Source organism: Hyaena hyaena, unplaced genomic scaffold (genome assembly GCF_003009895.1).
Source record: "Hyaena hyaena isolate Hyena2069 unplaced genomic scaffold, ASM300989v1 scaffold_1317, whole genome shotgun sequence".
NCBI classification, from domain to species: domain Eukaryota; kingdom Metazoa; phylum Chordata; class Mammalia; order Carnivora; family Hyaenidae; genus Hyaena; species Hyaena hyaena.
In genome coordinates this window covers 140,343-158,766 of record NW_024081952.1, presented here as the reverse complement: position 1 = coordinate 158,766, position 18,424 = coordinate 140,343, and the positions used below count along the sequence as shown (strand labels likewise).

Sequence of the window (18,424 nt, the reverse complement as noted above, 5' to 3'; positions counted from 1 at the left end):
CACGCAGTACGTTCACTTTGTGGAAACTGACTAAGCTGTGTGCTTACGATCTGTCCTCCCTTTGGTATGCGTGTCACTTAGATGCAGAACTTATCCAACTACCAAAACAGAAAAGAAAACAGAAAAGAAATCCCAGAGAAATGGCAAGTGGCAAGATCACAGACATTTCTTAAAGATGCCAAGCTTCTCTATTACTTCTATTTTCTGAACAATAAAAGGCACAAGGAAACACAGCTTTTGAAAAAAAGAGGGGCTCCACCTGTAGAATGGGGAACATCTCTGTGGTAAACTCATGTCTTTTCTCCCTTTTATTATGCCCTTTTCTCATGAGCCTTTCTAGTAGTCATGGGTATATTGTTAACCTTGAATGTTTCCCGCCCCCCTCAGGCTCAGCTCCTATCTTCATTAGTTGTAACCAAACTTACATCTCCATCACCTTTACAGAAATGTCTTCTCTGTGCTGGCCTTGTCCCAACACTCATCATGTACCAGCTCAGTGCCTCCCAAAGTTCCTCACCCGGTGGGTACAATTACATCATCTCCACTGTACAGATGACAATGCTGAATAGAGAATATTACCAAAGTCGCTCAGCTCATAAAGGGCCCAGCTGGAGGGGATGGTGACTGTGAATTTGGCTGACTGACAGGGGCTGTAGGTGTTAATACCGGACAGTGGAGACAAGAGACGGCAGTCTGTGTTGGTGGAAGCCACAGGGAAGAGTGTTAACCACTCCAGCATAAAGGGAAGGATCAGGACACAGAGAGAACCAACCTAGATGACTGACGGGCAGCCTTTCAAAAGATGCCTGCCCTTCAGGAAGAAGGGAGTGGTCAGTGCTTTAGTTTTTCATCTTCACAGTCCCCTATTAAGACATAGCTAGTCTTGGGGCACTTGGGTGGCTTAGTCGGTTAAGCGTCCGACTTTCGCTCAGGTCATGATCTCGCGGTTCGTGGGATCGAGCCCCGCGTCGGGCTCTGTGCTGACGGCCAGCTCAGAGCCTGGAGCCTGTTTCAGTCTGTGACTCCCTCTCTCTCTGACCCTCCCCTGCTCACGCTGTCTCTCTCTCTCTCTCCTAGAAATAAATAAAACATTTAAAAAATTAAAAAAAAAAAAAAGACATAGCTAGTCTTGAGAATAGTCAAACCAGACCTGCCTGGCAAGAGCAGGGCACAAGGTGGGGATCTAGCTCCTCATGTTGATGGAACATGATCCCAGAGATCTTTGGGAGGAGGTGGCACAGGGAGAGAGTTTCTGGGCTGGGCCCAGGATGCAGGATTCCCGACTCCCAGCCTCATGTTCTTCCTATTGAATTGTGTGCTTCACAATTCGGTGCTTAAAATACCCTCTAAATAAACAGATGGAAGGACAGACAGATGAATAAACAAATAGGATTTCAAAACCCCATTGGCATAGGCCCAGCTGAATCACCCTACCTCTCTGATGTTAGGATCCTGGGGTGTGGGGGGATGAACAGAGGCTCTGGCAGAGATGGAGAAAGTTCTCCCTGCCTCAGTTTCTGGCCTGGTCCATGGATGAGGTGGCCCCAAGTTCTGCCAACATGACATGGCCTGCCTCAGTGATGTCATGAGTAGTGAGAGAGAATGTAGAGACAGCATGGGAGGTTCCAATGTGGACGGCCACTGGTGCATGGCTGATTCACCATTCAATACCCAGCGAGTGCACCAAGCAGAAGCCCTGGGGGAGCAACATGGGGGAATAGGGACAGAAGGAAGACTCTGAAGGAGATGAGGTGTAGGAGCCCAGGTGTTTTGTTCTCTTAAATTCACTTCTGATTCTGAACACTTTCTGAATCTACTTGATTCTCTTCAATGTCAAATAAGAATACAAATATATTATATATGTATGTCTATATACATATTTATTTACATATACACATTTATAAGTGTGGATACACAAGTGTATACCTGTGTTCACCAAGCTCCTGGAAAGTGGTAATAAGCTGAGTTATCACCTGAACCTACTTGTTCTCAGAGTGTGGCCCCCAGACCAGCAGTGTCAGCATCACTTGTTAACTTGAAAAATGCTGACTCTCAGGCCCTGTCCTGGGGTGGAGCCCACCAGTTTGTGTTTTAACCAGCCCTTCCAGTAATTCAGAGGCAGGCTAACATCTGAGATCCTGGGCTCTACCCAGGAGATCTCAAGTGGCTGAGTAGTAGTTAAGGAGCTATTATTCTGAGGGTCGCTTTAGCAAAGGGAAAAGTTTTCCGGAAGTGAAGGACTCTCACATGGTTGGTGAACTGGGGAAAATGTAACTAGGCAAAGAGCAAAAGAGCTCCCAAGGCATCCAGCCCGGCATCAGGAGACCCTCTGAGCAGTCACCTACTCCTCAGGGATGGCCATTCCCCTGCAATGAGGACACTAAGGGCAGTGCTCCTCAACCCTTGGGTCCCTGGGTGAGGGAAGGTGCCACGGAGTCAGGTGACATTAGGAACCAATACATGAGGTGAAAAGGTAGAATGTTCAAGATGGATGCTGTACTATAAGACTCAACTCACTTCCCACTTATCGCCAGCATCAATATCTTATAGCTTTGTCCTGCTCATTTAGGTAGCTAGTGTTCTGAATGGGACAGCAAAGGGTTTCTAACTGACATCCCCTTCGCAGTGTATCTGTCTCTGAATAAGCCTCTCTGGGCTATGGGGAGGGACAGGCTTGGGCCCTAATTGGCTATGGGGTAAACTTTTCTAGCTCAGAGGACTAGCATATTAAACAAGGCCCATGAGGGAGCCCTCGGGAAGGCCAGAGAGAAATTATATGAGAGAAGAGGGAAGAAAGAAGGCAGGAGACAGAGGAGATAATTGGATCAAAAGTTTCCCTTAGGCGCCCCAAATGCCAAGTGCCTATTACCATGGTTTGGAGATGGCTCCTCTTCAAGCCCGAGAGTTCCCTGTGAACCCATCACAAGGATAAATCCCAAAGTGCCCAACATCTAAGCTGCAGCTTTCCAGGAGATGAAAGAATGACTCAGGTATGAAGTTGGAGAAGCAAAATCTTTCTGTTCCCAGCATATCTACAGTCCTTACCATCATAACCAAATGTGACCCATTCCAAAGGGAAACACCCCTGAGGAGCATTCCTTCAACAGCTCCCCTGCACACTTGCTCCTTATCCTTCGGGGTGGCCTTCTCGAAAACAGAAGCCTGATGCATGAGACCTATCCAAGAAAATGCTCTCTTCAGACAACCCACAAAGGTCCTGACTGGATAGGGCTCATGTAGCGGCCAGAGCTCTGCTCTCCTCCAGCAAATTTATACCTCATTCTGTGAAAATGCCATTTGTTTGCTTCAGCTCACTCTCCCATTCACTCCCCAAGTTTGCAGATAGAGAAAAATCCATTTTTAACCAAATGCTGTAGTCAGCCCCTGAGAGATCCAGGTGCTCACCTTCCCCTGTGGTCTAGAGAAATGCACACAGTATGCAGAAACTTCTCCAACAAGGCACGTTACACAAACTTATGAATGTCTTTCAAAATCCCAGCCTTTGAAAGCAGGCTCTATAAGGTCAGAATATAGAGTTTGTTACAAGTGGATCTTCTCATTCTCCGACCAAAGGAAATAAGTTTCTTGCTTTCCCAAAGACAAAAAATGTATCTTCTGATCCCTCCCTCCCACATGCCACTGCTGGTTCTCTCCTTCCCTGGCCAGGATCTCAGGCCTGGAGTCCAACTATTAGAAGATCATGTTCCCCGGAATTCCCACCCCTCCCCAAGGGAATTTCTCCCATCCCAGGTCTTGAACAAAGATTCCACGATGCATGTTTGATCTCTTCACGCTCCATTTTCATTAGTCCTTCACACTTGCCATCACTTGGAAAAATACAAACAGCATGGTTCAGTTTTAAGGTTAAGAACTGACAGTCTCCATAAACATTTTTACAATGGAAGCTGACTTATCCACTGCCAGGATTTGGTGTCTGTGGGAGGGGGTGAGGTGGCATGAAGGCAAGGAGTGAGTAGTAGAAGCCTTCAGCATCAGAACGAGAGAACATGTACTGGGCATTAAATGTGGGTGAAAGATGCCCCTGTGGCATTGCTGGCAAAAAACTGGGTTGATCCATCTCTGGATAATTAAGGCATCACAAGGAGAGGCAAGGAAATTGGAGATGCAGTGTACCTCAGGTATGAATCCCTGACTTACAGAAAACACAAAGCAATCAGTGGTCCTAAGTTGGGAGATTGCATGTCATGAATATTAAAAGTGACCAAGGAAGGCGCCTGGGTGGCTTAGTCGGTTGAGCGTCCGACTTTCACTTAGGTCATGATCTCGCGGTTCGTGGGTTCGAGCCCCGCGTCGGGCTCTGTGCTGACTGCCAGCTCAGAGCCTGGAGCCTGTTTCAGTCTGTGATTCCCTCTCTCTCTGACCCTCCCCTGCTCACGCTGTCTCTCTCTCTCTCCTAGAAATAAATAAAAAACATTAAAAAAATTTTAAAAGTGACCAAGGAAGAGGTTATAAAGTCATTCTCATTCTCAGGAAGAGAGAGACAGGGGGTAAAATAGATGGGTGCAAAGTAGACCCAGAAGTTAACCCACACTCCACCCTAAATCACTTCAAATATTTAATAGCTAAACTTATTTGGGATTCATTTTGAATGGTATATGGGCAGACAAGCTTCAAGACATTCATTCATTTACTCACTCAACATGTAATTACTGAGAGCCAATTACTCCATTCCAAGCACTGGGAATGCAATGGTAAATAGATACCATTCTTGCCTTCATGGAGTTTATGGTTTCTAGCAGGGGTTCCCAAATTTGCTATACCTCCTGATGCCCAGGTCACACCCCAAATCATTTAAATCAGGGTGTCTGGAATAGGACTCAGGTACTTTTCAAAGATCTCTAGGGGATTCCATTGTGCTGCTAAGTTTGGAATCAGGATTCTTTTTTTTTTTTCTCAAGTTAGTTAACATACAGTGTAGTCTTGGCTTTGGGAGTAGAACCCAGTGATTCATCTCTTACATATGACACCCAGTGCTCATCCCCAAAAGTGCCCTCCTTAATGCCTGTCACCCATTTAACCCCCCCACAACCCTCCTCCCCACTTAGGATTCTTAAGTGCATTGCAGTGATTTGCCACATCAATGAGCACCGAAGCCTTGACAATCACTTACCCTAGCAGCTCCTGCTCTGCCTTCTGAAGCTCCAAGTGTCCACAAGGACTTCATTCTAATGTCTTTAGGACAAGTGCAATATTCTGTGTAGGTCCAAGAGGAGTTCCCTAACTACAAGTACCAGCCACATTTTTAAACACTGGGTAGGAGCAGCTTCTTATTCCAAACCCTAAATCAGAACACATTAGCCAGCACCTAATCTGATAATGGTATAAGATATTTGAGACCCAAGCCATCCCAGAAACTCTAAGCCTCCCTGCTGCCATAGCTACAAGGTCATTTCATGGTATAAATCCTGGGAGCAGACTCCCAGCGGGTTTAAATCATCCAATGTCTTTGTTAAGACAGAAAAAGAAAACTTGCTTGATAAGCCCTTTCCCTCTGGTCTTTCTGAGCTTTTATATCCTGTATTTCCCTTCAAGCAATCAATGGAAATCCATTATAGATTTTCTTGAATCTACTCTTGGATTTTCATCAATTTAGAAAGGAAACATTACATTAAGTCTTTTTCTGGAAGGCCCCAGGAAGTTTCAAACATGAGAATTAAAGAAAAGAGAGAGAAAAAAGGGGTCTGCTTTGAAGTTGCAATGAACATGCCAGAAGAAACAAAACCAAATAAAATAATAAAAAAACACAACCCAAAACCAAAACGATGGATCCTGAGAAAAATGTTGCAGGAGAAGGACTTCCCCTGCTTCCCATTGTGCGTTCTTAAGGCTGAAGTGGTCCCCACTCAAAGAGCCAGAGCCTGCCAGTTGGCCAGCCCAGCGACATTCCACTATAGAGATTAAAACCAACTTTATGATTGTGGTGCAAATAATAAAGAGCCTGGCAGGGTTTCCTTCCAAAATGAAAGCTCATTTATTTTCCAAGGTGTATAATTTGGTTGTAAATGTTTCCTTTGGGCCAAAACATCCCAGATTGGGTTCTTGCCTGGAACACATCACTGCTTTGCTGGAGAAGAATGGACTCCGTGTGGTCCTGCCGCATCCATCCACTCAGCATGGAGGGGTTTGAGTTGGCCTGCTCTTCTTTCCATCTGGAGGCAGCAGCCAGTCTGCTGGGCAGAACCAGACATGGGGAGGCAGGAGGCTCTGGGTCTGGACTGGCTGCACCAGCTCCCAAGCCCTGGTCCACCTGTGAAATGGGCAGGCTCACCACTGGCCCTCACTTATGCCTGTTATGGTTCCTCTTGATGGTGGAGAGACTGGAAGATGATTAGGAGACTGTAAGACTCGCCTTTTCTTCTAGGTCTTTGTGTCTCTATTTTATTTATCTTTTCAAAAATCATCCTAAAAAAATCTACCCAGCAATGACTAATATTTGGATAAAGGCAAAGTCAGATTCTTTCCAGGGCTCATGGGCTGACCACATGTACTTGGGGCCAGAATTTGGCCCGTGGTGTGTAGCCAATCTCACCCAAGTATAAACAGCTTTCTCTCCTATATAAGCAGTTTCAGAAATAACAGCGCTTTTTACCAGTTTCATGTTTATCAACTCTCTTCCTTACATCATATACTTTCACCCTATCTTCCATTTGTATCTTCATGGTAAATTCAAAGCCAGTGCTATGCTTTGTGGATAAATATATAGCTATGTATTTATATATTTTCCCCCTCCCAAACAGCTGGTAACACAGAACAGGGAAACATCTTGTGGGATCAGAGGAATGGCATCAAAGTCATCATGCGACATCCTTCGGGCTATTTGAAGTTGTTACTCTAACACTGGTGTCAAGGCACAGAAAGGGGAGAGAAGCAGGCTGAAAGAAGAAACAAAATTAGTGTCGTTCACCATAGGGAACGCGAGAGGAACACTGGTAGAAATTATTGTTATGGGACCTGGCTCAAGGGGTGAAGTTCAATGGTCTCAGGTATTATGAAGTCACCTGGGAAATGATGAAGTGTGCTTTGGCTAAACCTAGGACCCTTCTGAGATTGACCTCAAAACAGTATGTCAGGCAAAATGTTACATTAAAAAAAACAGCTTTCTACAGTGTAGACACCTCACTGCTCAGATGAATGGCCCACCAACTTGTCAAAATTATATCAAATTTTCCAGCTGACCATGGCTTCTCTGAGTCAGTTCACCCACCAGCTATGGGCAGTTCCCCCTCAGCTTTTTGGATAATCATCTGCTGCTGGACATCAGACTTCTAATTCAAGTGGTGCATTGAGAAATGTTCTTAAAGGAGAACCAAGGGATTAAATGCTAGAGAATAAAAGTTTCTGACAATCATGCCCCCCAAAAATGTACTAATAAGAATGGGCACCATAGCCTTAGTCTTAAGTAGAGAATTCCTTCAACACTTTTTGCTGCTGCCATCAACTACATGGTCCACCTGAAACTTCGAAAATCAGATTCATACAGCATTTGGAAATCACAATACTGGTGCAGGATGAAGTCATAGAGGAAATTCTAACTTTCTTCAGTATCAGACCCACCAAAGCAAAGTACTCAGACAATACCTGTTGCATGAAAGTCATTTTTGCACTGTGGTGTAAAATGTGGTGTAAAATGTGGTCCTAGAGTTTTATTCTAGGACACAGACATTATACTGAGATAAAAAAAAGAAACCAAGAACTGACTTTTTGAAAACCATAGTTCTTTCCTACTTTACTACCTTAATGTCAATACATCTGAAGCTTTGGGACTGTCAGTCACTTCCTGTCATGGTCAAGTCACATCTCCTTTATGAAGCTTTCAATATTTTTCACAGTTCCCAGGTGCAAACATGACTTGGCTGAAAGTCATTTTGAATTCAGAATGTTGCCTATGGAGGTCTGTACAGTGAGTTTTGAGAAATAATTACCCTTCATGTATGAGTCTTTTTTTTAAGTTGCTCCTACACACACACACACACACACACACACACACACACACACCCCACATCACTTTCCTGACAGAAATGCCTGTGGTTCCAGCCAAGGCATCTGACAAAAGTGTCTCAGGTCACTGGAACACTCTTGACCTGTGCAAACTACAAGCTTCATGATAACTTGCTTCATCACATGGTCAGAAGTGAATCAGGGACAACAACAACAGCAACAACACACACACACACACACACACACACACACACACACACACGGTGACATTTAAAAGCACAATGTTTCCTGATGCTGCTGTTTGGGGTAATTTGGAAAGGTGAATTCACAGAGGAATAAGAAATGCAGATTCAAGGTCTCCTCCTGCTCTTGATGGCCATTTATTTATTTATTTATTTATTTAAAAAAATCTCTGCTCTACTTCCTCCTTTACCCTGGGATGGTTAAAAAAAAATCAAAAGAATAAAACATTTAGTACAATTCAGGGTTTGTTGAGTGAGTGTGAATCACCCCATTAAAAAATCAGGTCAAGTTAAATAGTTTTATATTTTAAAGAAAAAATCAGATCTGAATGGAGAAGCCTGAGTTAGTTCTTTCCTTCTTATAGGTCAGGGCTTTGGAACTTGGGAGTTAATTGGGGTTCTGTCGTTGTCAGCTGTCAGCAAGTAGGTCCATTTTCTGGGTCTCGGTTTCCTCATCTACGAAATGAAAATAAAAACACCCACTTTGTCTTCCCAAATACAGTGAAGGCATTTTGGAAAGCATATACTAGTGGACAGAGCAAATTTCACTGAACATGTGCTATAGGCAGGAGCTCTGGGTGTATACCTCACATGCCCTGGGGTATAAAAGAGAAGCAAGCTACTATTTCTGCTCTTAAGACCCTTACCCTGTTTTGGCAGGCAGAGGCAGGGAGTAGAGATGTTTCACACCCTCGGATAATTACATATGAGGAAGAATGCAATCATCACATAATGGATGTACAATGCTATAACGGTTCAGAAATGGCCCGTTTCCACCTTGACAGTTCATAGTAAAACGGTTGTGGCTTGTCCAGGATTTTTGCAGCTGGAAAGAGGGAGGAAGGTAGTATTAGCCAAGGGAATGGTCTGAGCAGAGAGGGAAAAGAGCATGGGGAGGGCACAAGGACAAATAAGAGTCCAATTTGGCTGCAAATACAGCCTATAAAGCAGAGAGTGAGAAAAGTTGATTAATTCCAGATATGCAGTTCCTCAGTACCTGGTCTGAGGCAAGGAATAGGAGAAGCCATTGGAGGTTCTTAAGCTACAGAAGCAACAATTATTAAGAAAATTAATGTGAGTACTATATTTTGAATAGGCAAGAGAAACTTGAATGAAAAATAAGGAAAGAGTGGGAAGTAAGGATCCAGTTTGTCTTGCCACACAAGACAGTGAAGGGGAATTATCCACTGAGATAAATAGGAATGGGCAGGGACCATATACATGTGGAGTGGAGTGTGGAAGGCAGCTTCTGAAGGGCCCTCAGTGGTCCCATCTCCTGGAATTCACAGACTTGTGCAATCTTCCATTCCTTTGAGGGTGGGATGGAACATGTAACTTGCTTCTAACAAGTAGGATATGACAAAAGTGATGGAATGTCACTGAGATTAGGTTAAAAAAGACCATGGATTTTGTCTTGTTTATAGTCTTTCTGGCTTTACTCACTTGTTTGCTCTTATTAAGCAAGCTGCCATATGGAGAGGCCCCATTGGCATGGAGCTTTGGGCACCCTCTGTTACCAGCCCATGAATCTTGCCAATAAGCAAGCCAGTAAACCTAGAAGCCAGTCCTCCTCCAGCCATGCCTTGAGATGACTATTGTCCTGTCTGATAAACTTGATTGTGATCTGTGAGCGACTCTGCACCAGAGGTACCTAGCTAAGCTGTGCTTGAGCTTCTGACCCATTGAACGTCTGACATAATAAATGTCTTTTTGAAGCTGCTAAATTTTGTGATAAGAGGTAACTAATACAGGCAGGAAGATACTTAAGTGGGATGGAGATGGTGGAGGACAAATGGTCTTTGAGATTAAAATTGCAGCCTCATGGCCCAAAGTTGTGCACAGTCTTTTTTCTAGGCTTTGTTGATTTTAGAAACTTTTCATAAAAAGAAACCTCTTCACCACCCCCTTCTTTCACTGTTTCCTAGAGCTGATTAAAGAAACATGACTTGATTTTCAATTTCAAGCAGCTCAGGGGGGCATTCCAATAGAAAAACCAGCAGGAAATTAATGCCATACACACTAGGCAAGGCAGATGCTTCTAAATCTGACATTTAAGTGAAACACACCTTTCCTTTTGCCCCCTTTTGATTTTGTATTGGTAGTTTGCTTTTAGGAGCCTGGTAAGGGGGAATGTATTCTCTCAAGATAAAATGCATCACCCCACCAATGTATTAGTGGAACCATAATACTTGAACGATAGTTAACAAAAAAACTTGGCCAAGAGATTTTTAAGAAATTATATCCTCTCTTCATTTGTGTTTGAATTACAACAGTATCTAGTAAAGATAATGACATGCCTGTGAACTGTGGAATAAACTTCCACGTTAAACCTTTTAAATGTGTTTTTACATGGAATGTGATTACTTGTAACTAAAATCTGTTTGCTGGTCTTCTTCTTGTGAGAAAAAACAAATTACAAAACTGCCTTACCGCATAGTTTGCAGGACTTAAGGACATACAATGTCCAAAGAAGTAACCACATTCTGTTTTTATTAGCAGACGATCCCCCCCCCCCCCATAATGACAATCCATATTCCAGAGTAGTGGGAAACAGAGCCTCTGTGTTTGAACTTGACACCTTGGTGAGACCTGTAGTCATCACAGTGGTGAGAGACTGCCACCTGCAAACTCTCAGAGATGAGCTGTTCTAAAGCAGCTCTCCTGCCCATGTGGACTTTTCATTTATAAGAAAATGAGCTCTGCAGTTAGTATAAGGTTGAGGCATGTTTTCTTTCTGCTTGAGTTTACCATGCCCGTCTGTGAGTGAAGGGGAAGACAACAAATTACGCTTTGGGTTTGTCCATGAGTGTGACCTTTCTGAACTGCTAATGGGCTTTGTCTCACACCTGCAGGTGGATCAGCACCTCCTCCATCGCAGCTGCGGTAATAGATGAACACTCCCTTCTGCAAATTCCATGAGCATTGAGGCTTATCTCCACTCCACTAAAGCAAACACACAATCTGGATAATTGAGAAAATAAGTCCATCTTCCTTTCAAACATCTAATTCAGGGAAATTGCACCTGCTACTCTAACGGCAGAAATACTGTGAACTTAATCAAATTGTATTCCCAATCACATGGGTTATAGCAACTTCTACCTAAACAATGTTTTGTTGATTAGTATCTCGATAAATATTCACAATGCAAATAAATGCTTCGAGGTGATGGCTATGGCTTGAAATTTGGGGCATGTTTAATTTCTTCCTTTGGTTTTGGCACTAGGGAAAGACTAAGTTTTTTCTTGACTATATGTCTTATATTCTGAGAAGTGATGGACTGCATGGTGGCTAATGGTCAATTATTAGTAATGCAATGAGACATACCTAAAGATGAGACAGAAAGAAGACACAAAGCTGAGAGCACACAGAAATGCACACAGAGTCCCGAAAGCATCAGGCATACCAAGTAATAAGGCAGAGATGGCTAGCTGTCCACAAAAAATATGTATGCTTGCTCCAAAGTGGAGACAGCCAGGGAACACATTTCCTAGCCACCTTGTATCAGAATATGACTGATGTGAGCAGAAGTGATGCGTGTCCTTTCTAATCTAGAAGAGAACAGTGCCTCCATCAGTCTGGGTCCCTGAATGACTGCATGAACTGGCCACTATGAAAGCTGAGGAGGAGCGAAGTTAAATGTTGTGTCCAAGTCCACAGCCTGTTGGTGGCAGAATAGGGATTCAAACTCAAATCTTCAGATTTTCAAGGCAAGAGCTTTTTCTGACAATGAAAAAGGAAATTTTGCCTGAACCTTCTGTGGGGCATAGTCATTCATAATGACTGAAAGTATGGACTCTGGGATCCAGGCAGTCAGGGTTCAAATCCTGCCTCTACCTCTACTAACCATGTGACTTAGATAGGTTATTTAACCTTATAGTGTAAAATAGAGTTAATAATGGTGCCTGCTCATGGTGTTGTTTTGAGAACTAAATAAATTAATATTCATCACATGCTTAGAAAAGCGCTTGGCCCATAGCAAGTGCTATATAAGTGTTTGACAAAACCAAGTAGATAGAATCAGGTGAGGTCTGTATAACTACCAGCTTAAACCATTCCACATGCGAACACTAAAGGAGCTCAAGCTATGGCTGCCAACCCCACCTTGTGAGACCTAAGTAACCCCATCCCTCATCTGATGCCTTTACATCAAACCAAATAATCACAGAAACAAAAGCCCAGAGGCTACCATGCCATTGAGAAAAGGGTGTCACCTTCAGTTAAGAGAAGCTCAAGACCATTCCCATTATGGTTTCTCTAGCTTCCACTGAGAGATCTTCCATCACCATAGGTTCTCCATCCCATACAGCTTTGAACCTTTCTTAATTGAACTCAACCTGTCCCCCTCAACTCTCCGCATCCCTTCCAGGACCTTCATTCCATGATAAGCCATCTCCTCTCATTTTCAACTTCTTCTCTGACTATTCCTTCAACCTCCTCCTATGTCTTCCTGGTCCCCATAGCTGCATCCTGACCATTTCCTCCCCCTTCTTCCTGAAAAACAAAACCAAAAATGCATAAACAAACTCTGCTTCTTTCAGGATGATGGCTGTTTTAGTTGCTATATGGAACTTCTGGTCATTCTCCCTCATTTATTGAAAATGTAACCTTCTGGCTCAGTCTTCTTCGCCAATCTCATCTGTTATCCTATTTGGCAACTTCAACATCCATGCAGATGGTCCTAGCCCCTTGATCTCTCACCACCAACAACCGTTTCCTCCACTGCATCTCAGCTACCCTCTGCCCTAGACCTTCTGTCAGTAAATCTTCTACACAAAGGTACTTTCCATCCTGTTAGTTCATTTCCTTAGTTTTCAACCCACTGAGATCTCCAGTTCTCTACCTTTTTCTCACTGTCCTTCAGCTTTCTATTTTACTTTCATTCTCATTTAGCACATTTTAGAAAGTATAACCATTTCTTTGTAACTCCTCACAACTCTCCTTTCCTCCTCTCCCTCTGATCTATTTCATGGGCAAAACCTCAGTTCTGGTTGAATCCAATGATCCAACTTTCCTATGTTAGTAGCCAAGCACATGGATGATAGGAAAAATACAATAGCTCAACTTTAAAACCTGGTCTGTCTTCCATGTTCTCAAACCTCAGATGAGTACTCAGCACTGTTCCAAAGTAGATAGCCATTCCCTCACAATCTTGCCTTCTCTCATATCCAAGATGACTATTTCATATCTACTCTCTCCAAATCCCCTACTCTTCCTCACTTACCTCACTGCAGATTTCATTGAAGGAACAGGAGCTTTCCTCATCCATGAGACTTGTATGGTTAATTCTCATATACTCACACTATATCTATGCTCCTAACTGCATAGCTCATTGTCTTCTTCTTCTCAGCTATTGCATGGAACAATCATCCCTGCTTTTATCAAGTGTCAACTCTTATACATACATTCTTACTTTCTTGATCAATTTACCCCTCAGCCCTCCCCTCTCAATCTCTCATCATTCATTTTTCCCTTTTTACTGGCTCAGTCTCAGCATCAGCATCAATGATGCCCTGGTATCTCTGATCTTAAAACAAATGAGCTAAATACCCTCCCTCAGCCCCAAGTCCACGCAGTTCCCCTTCATGGCAAAGCTTCCCAAGACTTAATTATAGATTCTGTTTCTTTATTATTTTTATTTTTTATTTTGTTTTACCTTAGAGAGAGAGAGAGAGAGAGCGCATGAGCAGGGAAGACAGGCAGAAGGGCAGAGAGAGAGAGAGAGAGAGAGAGAGAGAGAGAATGAATGAATCTTAAGCAGGCTCCACCCTCAGCCTGCTGAAGCAGGGCTTGATCCCATGACCCTGGGGGATCATGCCCTGAGCTGAAATCAAGAGTTGGATACTCAACTGACTGAGCCATCAAGGAGCCCCTAGATTCTGTTTCTTCTTCTTCACCTCCCATTTGCTACTTTACCCAGTAGAGGCTGGTATCTATTCTGGTGCTTCTTAAACTGCTCTCATCAAGGCTTTCAGCAATGCCCATGATGCCCAGTTGAATGGGCACTCCTCTGTCTTCATCTTCTTTGCCGTCACAGCAGCATTCAAAAGAATTCTTTCCTTAAGGCATTCTCCTCCCTTGGTGTCCATGATACAACTCTTGGTTCTCCTCCTACCATTTTGGTTATGACATCTCAGTCTTGGTTCCCAGTCTATTTGACCACTTCTGTGCTCATCATCATCACTTGGATGTCCCACAGGTATCTCAAATTCTATGTATCCAGTATAGATACACTGATATGTATGCCCCACACCCCATAAAACTGGAAGTTATCTTTTGACTCCTCAGTTTTTCAACTCTGAAATATGATCCATTAGCACATCCTGTTGGCTCTGTATCAGAACAATGTCTTGCATCCATCCATTTCTTTACATATTGGTCCACATCCCTTCATCTCTTGCCTGGATTATTTTATTATGAAACCTCCTAACATGTCTGTACCCTTCCCACCCATTCTCCACAAATCAGACAGAGCCATCATCCAAATCTCTTTAATGGCTCCTTCCTTGCTGATCTCAGAAGCACAGCTACATCCTTTATCATAACCTACAAGGCTCCACTCTCTTCTACAAATTCTCAAATCATTTTCTCCCTTATACTTACTCCCTTTCTCCAGTCTTTTTTCTGTCCCTTAGTCAAGCCAAGGTTTCCCACCTCAAGGTTTGGTGTGTGTGATTACATTGCCTGAACTGCTCTCCTCCTAGTCTTTGCAAAGATGGCCTTGTCTTATTCTTTAGCTCCAGGCTTCAGTGTCACTTTTTCCACCAAGTCCTTCCTTGGCCACACTCTTTTAGTAGGTACCCCTAGGTATTCCCTGTCTTTGCTCCCTGTTCATGTCCTGCTGGCACCTATTACCATCTACTTTACCATCTATTACTTCACTATTACTATTACTGCTAAGTACCTCTTACTATCTACTTTACATCTAATACTTTACTTATGAATTGATTCTTTTCAATCTCCCCTTCCAGAGCATAAGCTTATACTCTGTTGAATCTCCAGTGTCTAGCATAATGCCTGCATATAGTAGACACTCAATATGTAAGTGCTAAACAAATGACTGGAATAATGGAATGCTTACTATATAGTCAGGCCATGCCCTATACTTCTATGTGCATTACATCCTTTACCTGATTGCAACCTGGTATCTGAAATAAAGCTACAACTCATGTTCATTGAATTTCCTTTCAGATCTCATAACAACCTAACAGCAACTATAATTTCAGAGCCTGGGAATTTTAGATCTACATATGCTCCAATTCTCTTAAAGATGTCCAGAAATGGGAGGTTGTGTGGCTTCCTGAGAGAGGACCGGGAGTTAGTCAATCTGGAATGAATAGTCTGGTCTGAGAAAGTTCTTTCATTTCTCTGGATTTTGGATTCCTCATGCAAGAAATGAGAGGTTGGTGCTTAGTTTTTCAGGGGTCTTGCTGACAACAGAATTTTAGTGCTTGGTGAGTGCCTGCAACCTGCCTTCTAAGTAGAGTGCCTCATCATGGTTGTGGGGGGTTAGCACAGAGCTTAGATGAAGTCCTAGTTCAACCTAGTGAGCAGGGCAGTAATCATGCCTGCAACCACATGCTGTGACCCTGGCATACACCTGTCTTGATGGTAAGAAGCACTTCACTTAGATTGTTAGGACCAAGAACCTTCCAAAGCACAGCCATAGCAAATTTTCTGCCAGCATCCACCTGTCCTTGAATCCCAAGGGGGAGCCCACAGATGGCTCCCTGATGTTGCTTCAGGCTGAACATCTGGGATTTTTTGGGTGCTGAATTTTCTTTTAAAAAGAGTCTGTGTGGCCTACAGACAGCCCCTGCCACTTGGGCAAGCTCTGTCTCACTGGCAAGTTTCCACAGCACTTCCATTTACACCGCATCCTAAGTGGTGTGAAGAACTCCCACCCAAAGAATAGTAGAAACATATAGGAGCCTTCCAAGTAAAGTAAATTGAGTTAATGCTTTGAGCAATCTTGGAGCAACAAGCATTCAGGGACTCAGAGAAAAGATGCAACCTCCTTAATTAGAGGGTAGCTCTTTAAAGCTGTGATTCTGTCTCTTAGATTTCCCCTCTGTTCACCTCCCTGTCCTTCGCTCACATTAGGAAAGTGGAAATGGCACTCTTCTTGGGTCCACAGCACTTAATTCTTTCTTTATATTGGGCTCTGCCATTCTGTAACTGAGTTCTCCGGGTCTGGTCAGGCCCAATTGCCTTCTCTTCTCCCCCCACCCCTTCCCCATTTGTAAACAAATTTAGGGCCAAGGACATTGACATTCATTTTTGGATTATTCAGAGCTTAACATGAGGCCAGGCCTTGGAGAAAAAGCAGTGAAGGAACCACTCTGGGGCATGGGGACCACACTGAATTGCTCTTCAGGGCAAGGAGACCAGCAGTGAGAAATTGGAACAGAAAAGCTATCTGCCACAGGTGCCTTCAGAAGAGCCCAACTCTCATTACTTCCACCTGCTGCTCAGCAGTTAGAATTATTCTCCTTGGGATTCCATGGCTTCTCCAACTATTTCCAGTTTCTTCCATTGGATACTTACTCCCATTTTAAGTGAGATTTGTCTCATTTCATAGGTGTCTTATTAATTGCTTTGCCTCCATCAAAGTCTCAAAAAAAAAAAATAGCTGTTTCACACGACAGGTGTGCCTTCCTGAAAGTGCCAGTGAGGGGAGCACAGAGGAAAGGATCTTCTCAGCAGTTAGCCTTTTCCCAGCAAACTATGGCATGCTGAACCTTTTTAAGAGTAATGAATTAAACAGAAGTGGAAGCCTTGGGCCAGGATGCCTTGGCCACTCTTTAAATGTTTTATCCCCTATAGGCCAATGCACCACTGTAATAAGTGATTGCATATTGAAAGGATTGTTCTGGATTGCTTGGTTTTGAGCAGGCTGGTAAATTTTGATTGCAGAAGGCTCTTCCTCACCAGCTGGGTCAGACACCAAGTTACGCCAGGGACATCCTATATGTTGTAAGGAACTTTACTTGCATACCGCAAGTCTTCCCTCTTAGAAAGGTAGTGAGGTTCTTACTTTCCCCGTAGTCATAAAAACAACTCCATTCTTTTCTCACTCAGTATTCATAAGTGCTAATAACTCCCTGAGATTTCCACACTTAGTGCTGTGTGAAAGAATGATGTCCACGTGGATATTAAGGGACGGCATAGTACTGATCCAGGTTTAGTTTGGGCTCAGTCCTTAAAAAAATGTGTACTCCACAAAGGGCAACTCCAAATAAGTTAATGAGTACTGGGATATGCACTTTGCCATTCAGCCTGATTTTGGTGAGGTGGCTCTCTGGCTTGAAGTAGATTGCTCCTCATTAAGGACTTTCCCAAGAACTTCCAGAGCCTAGGGAAAGGGTGGGAGCATAAAAATATAATTCAGTTTGTCCAAAAAAAGTCACCATGTTGAATAGAAGGCTGTCAGACCAACGGCTAGACTTTTAGGAGTGTTTGGGCACATGTAACCACAGTGATGGAATGCTCACCTCACAGCACTCTCAAAGGTATTCTTTTCTTAAATTTTAAGTTATTGCTTCTCTTTATTGTACACGATGTCCTATAAAGAAGATATATGTCCACAATTGAGCTTTGAAAGAGGACCATGGGGCCAGTTCCATTTAAAGGGAATGAAGTCAAGCAGTAAATTTGCTGGTCATTCTTTTCATATGAACTGTATCTTAGCCAGCAGTTGGTCTTTGATGTCGTAACAATAGCACTGGGCCACGGAGGCAGAGGAGGATCCCCATAACACCAAAACTAGTCCACACTCATTACAATTTGAAGACTAGTCTGCAGGGTAGTGCATGTCGGGGAGCAAAGAAAGTGGGCTCCAGGGCTTGAGGGTTGCCTTTCCCAGTGAAAAATGGCCATCTCTTCTATACTGTCCACTCTGCCTGCTGCATTCTTTACTGATACACATATGGAAAATGCACATATACAACTATACAGCTCAGTTAGATTTCACAAGCTGAATGCATCTGTGTAGTCAACACTCATGTCAAGAAACAGAACATTACCAGCACCACAGCCCCCATATGCTCCCTTCTAGTCACTTCCTTGACAAGGGTGACTGGCATCTCTTTTCTAGTTCTTCCTGGTTATTTTACATAAACAGAATCATCCAGCATGTACTCCTCCGTGCCTGGCTTCTTTCAGTCAACATTACATTTCTGAAGTTGTACGTGTTGCGAGTAGTTGTTGTTTGTTCGCTCTCAGTG

General features: G+C 43.3%; 1 protein-coding gene and 1 long non-coding RNA gene across 3 annotated transcripts in view; one reads left to right on the top strand and one right to left on the bottom strand.

Moving 5' to 3' along the window:
- ISM1 (isthmin 1) overlaps nucleotides 1-18,424 on the bottom strand; it is a 75,308-nt gene that overhangs the window by 41,544 nt on the left and 15,340 nt on the right. The gene's annotated exons all lie outside the window — the stretch shown is intronic.
- On the top strand, nucleotides 1,644-16,744 carry LOC120225089. Its single transcript, XR_005526730.1, has 3 exons — nucleotides 1,644-1,765; nucleotides 15,390-15,600; nucleotides 16,492-16,744. It is a non-coding gene; the product is annotated as an uncharacterized LOC120225089 (long non-coding RNA).